The 3,969-nt window shown below is 41.1% G+C and overlaps 1 non-coding gene across 1 annotated transcript; it reads left to right on the forward strand.

Annotated features, from left to right (window-relative positions):
- The first annotated feature begins 1,281 nt into the window (after positions 1–1,281).
- On the forward strand, positions 1,282–1,388 carry LOC133802795 (small nucleolar RNA R71). Its single transcript, XR_009877542.1, has one exon. It is a non-coding gene; the product is annotated as a small nucleolar RNA R71 (small nucleolar RNA).
- The last annotated feature ends 2,581 nt before the right edge of the window (positions 1,389–3,969 follow it).

The raw sequence follows: 3,969 nt of genomic DNA on the forward strand, positions 1-3,969 counted from the left end.
ATCAAATTGATACTTGCCCCCAGATCACATAAGGCGTGCTTACATTCAAACTTGCCAATAGTGCAAGGTATGGTGAAACTCCCCGGATCTCTCAGCTTTTGGGGTAATTTCCTTTGTAAAATAGCACTGCACTCTTCAGTGAGCGCTACAGTCTCATAGTCCTCCATTCTCTTTTTCTTTGACAGAATCTCCTTCATGAACTTAACATAACTGGGCATCTGCTCCAAGGCCTCAGCAAAAGGAATGTTTATGTGCAACTTTTTAAACACCTCAAGAAACTTAGAAAACTGTTTATCAAGTGTAGTCTTTCTAAGCCTCTGAGGGTATGGAACTCTAGCTGGCTGCTCAATAACAACTGGCGGACTCTGTTCTGACTGTTGATGGTCTTCAGTAACCCTTTCTGAATCAGACTGTTCACCCATCTCTTTATTCTGAACCACTGCCTGTGGAGATCTAGGCTGCTCAGTTTGCTTCCCACTCCTCAGAGTAATTGCCTGAACTTGCTCCTTGGGGTTGACTTCAGTGTTACTGGGAAAATTTCCCTGGGGTCTGTTATTGAGCATATTGGCCAACTTCCCAACCTGTGTCTCGAGGTTTCAAATAGAGAATCTGGTCTCAGTCATAAATTGAGTCTGAGTATTAGTAAGAGTCAACAAGGCAGTTTGCAGTTCATTAGGCCTCTCAGGTTGAGGCATTGATTGTTGATGCCTAGGCTGTTGTGATGACGAAGCTTGATTCATAGGTGGCTGAGGCATGTTATTCTGAAATTGGCCCTGAAACTGAGGTTGTTGGCCTTGATCATTCTTCCACGAAAAATTGGGATGATTTCGCCACCCAGGATTGTAGTTGTTGGAGAATGGATTATTGAGTGGCCTTTGAAAGTTTCCCACCGCTTGAACTTGGGCATGATCCATTGAGGTGCTATTATTTATACAGATTGGGCACTGATCGACAGAATGAGCACCACCACACATTTCACACCTCACTGCCATCTGAACCGCATTAGCAGATACACTGCTCTGTTGTAACTGCTTTGTCAGAGAGACTACTTGCGCTGTTAGAGCAGTGATTGCATCCAGCTCATGCACCCCAGCTACCTTTCTGACTCCAGATGATCTTTCCTCAGACCATTGATGGTTGTTTGTAGCCATGTCCTCCAGCAACTCATAAGCGCCAGTTGCGGTCTTGCACATAAAAGTGCCACCCGCTGCAGCATCAAAAATAGTTCTGGTTGTCGGACATAAACCATTGTAGAAATTCTGTACTAGCATCCACTATTCAATGCCATGATGAGGACATCTTCTCAGGAGTTCCTTAAACCGTTCCCAAGCTTCATACAGTGACTCTCCATCATTCTGGCAAAAGTTATTTATCTCCCCCCTCAATTTAGTAGCCTTGGACGGAGGGAAGAATTTAGACAAAAATTTATGAGCTAGATCTTGCCAGGTGACAATAGAGTTTGGTTGCAGAGAGTTCAGCCAACTTTTAGCTCTGTCCCTTAGAGAAAATGGGAAGAGCCTAAGATTGATTGCGTCATCACTCACCCCATTATATTTGAAGGTTCCACACAACTCCAGAAAGTTGGACAAATGGGTGTGAGGATCTTCAGAGGGCAACCCATTGAATTGCACAGAGGACTGCACCATTTGTAAAATAGCAGGCTTGATTTCGAAGTTGTTGGCCTCTACAGCTGGTGGGCGTATACTATTTTGTACTCCTGTCAGAGTGGGTAGCACATAATCTCTCAGGCTCCTCTCAGCATTGGTCTGAGCCTGAACCCCTTGTACAACTCCTGGATTTAGAACATTCCTGCCATCCCCGTCATTCTGTGCCATCTTCACAGAATTCTGGGCCTCTCTCTTGTTCTTTCTGATTTGATTGCAAGACTTTTCAATCTCGGGATTCAGAGGAACAAGTGTGTCTTTTCCTTTTCTGCCACGCATATACCAAAATTCACCTGAGATAGAAAAATTAAGCAACTAAATAGATTAGAAACAAGAGAAATTAAAATCAAATTAGAATAAAAATTAATTAGACTGATATTGATAATTATTTTCAGTCCCCGGCAACGGCGCCAAAAACTTGTTGCGAAATTTATAGCTATGCAAGTGCACACAGTCACAAACTCGTAATAAAATGGTAAAACCAAGTATCGTCCTCAAGGACTGATTTATCAATTACCAGTCAATTAATTTCTTGTTCTATTTGATGAATTGAAATTCTTGATTTTTGTAAATACACCAAAAGAAACTATAAATTGCAGAAACAATAATTAAAAATTGAATTGAATAACAACTAATAGAAAAACTTTTAATTTAATCACTGAGAAACAATTAGGATATTTAATCTCATCAACTATCCTCCCTATTATTCTCTAATGCAAAGTGCGAATTCTTCTTCTTTTGACCTAATTCAATTAACAAATTGATATAGCAGCCTATAATCATACTATGAATTATAAACTCAACCTAGGTGACAATTTCCTATATTTCTATGGCAAATTGAACCACACAGATAGCATTAATCTCACAACTTAATAACAGTTACACAATTAATTCAGATACTTTCGTTCTAAATTAGAATTATGTCCAATATAACCACAACAGAATTAAATCTCACTTCTCAGATTTTGACTTAAAAACATATGTAAATGACTAAAGATGGCCAATCAATAATCAATCTATAAGAACAGGTTATATGGAATTGAAGAAGAATAATATAAAAATTGCATTAGTTCATAACAGGGATTCAAGTGATTCAATTAAACATCCTAAACAGAAAATTAGTTCATAGCCATAGTGCTAATCACAACAGAAATTAAGAATAACATCAGGAAGAAGAAGAAAAACATGTAAAAATACTCTAGGTCTTCAGCCTTCAAAACCAGCATTCATCCACAATCCGTACGTCCTTCTTTCTTCTTTTTCGCCAAGTTAAAACCTAAGATTTCAAATTTTAAAGAGGCGGGCTGCGGCTCTACATACACTATGCCGCGGCCCGTGTCCAAATTCCTGGGCAAAAAGCCCTTTCCATGCCGCGGCTCTCTGAAGCCATGCCGCGGCCCGCATTGACGATTTCTGGGCAAAATGCCCATCTATGCCGCAGCCCGAGGACTTCCTAAAAAAACAATGCTTCTGTTTCCCCCCTAGCCGCGGCTCCACTTTGCTCATGCCGTGGCTCTTAAGGGATTTCTCAATTCTTCAAGATTTCATCCCAAAATTTCACCAACACTTCCAAATTGTGTTGAGAACCATTCTTTATCAAAATATGATGAAAAACTTGGTTATTTCTTCCCTTTCTTTGGCATTTTCTTCCACATGCTCAATTCTTCCTGATATTCACAAAGACAAACAAACAAAGCATAAACCCGCACTAAATGAAAGAAAAACGAAATAAAAGACTACTAAAAACATCACCAAACACATGATAAAAACTAGACTCAACATTCTGCCAGTAACGTGGGTTACGAGCTCAGGTGCATGTTGTTTCCAACATCATCGGCAGGACCTGCAAAAAGTTGGTTCGAAAAATATAAGAGACACTCAATAACTTCTTGGGAGCAGTTGTCTAAAGATTTTAAGAAGCAGTTCAGAGCAATGATGGGGGTCAGACCAGAGGCATCCACCTTAACTAACGTCCGACAACAGCCGGGCGAAACACTAAAAAGTTACCTAACAAGATTTAATATGGAAGTCGCCCGAGCTCGGGACGTGGATGACAGTGGGCACCTAATGGCTATCCGAGCTGGTGTATTTCCGGGAAGTGCCTTTTGGGACGACATGCAAGGGAAACCGGTAAGGTCAATAACCGAGTTCAACAGACGAGCGCAGAGGTTTGTCAATGTAGAGGAAGCGAGGTCGATGCTCAATGCGACTTCCCAGCCCGAAACTACAACGATAAACATCAACTCTGCCTCAACCTCGGCGGACCCAGCAGCTCCAAAGCCTGCCATGGAGAACCCCTCCAAGA

This window comes from Humulus lupulus, chromosome 9 (genome assembly GCF_963169125.1).
Source record: "Humulus lupulus chromosome 9, drHumLupu1.1, whole genome shotgun sequence".
Lineage (NCBI taxonomy): Eukaryota > Viridiplantae > Streptophyta > Magnoliopsida > Rosales > Cannabaceae > Humulus > Humulus lupulus.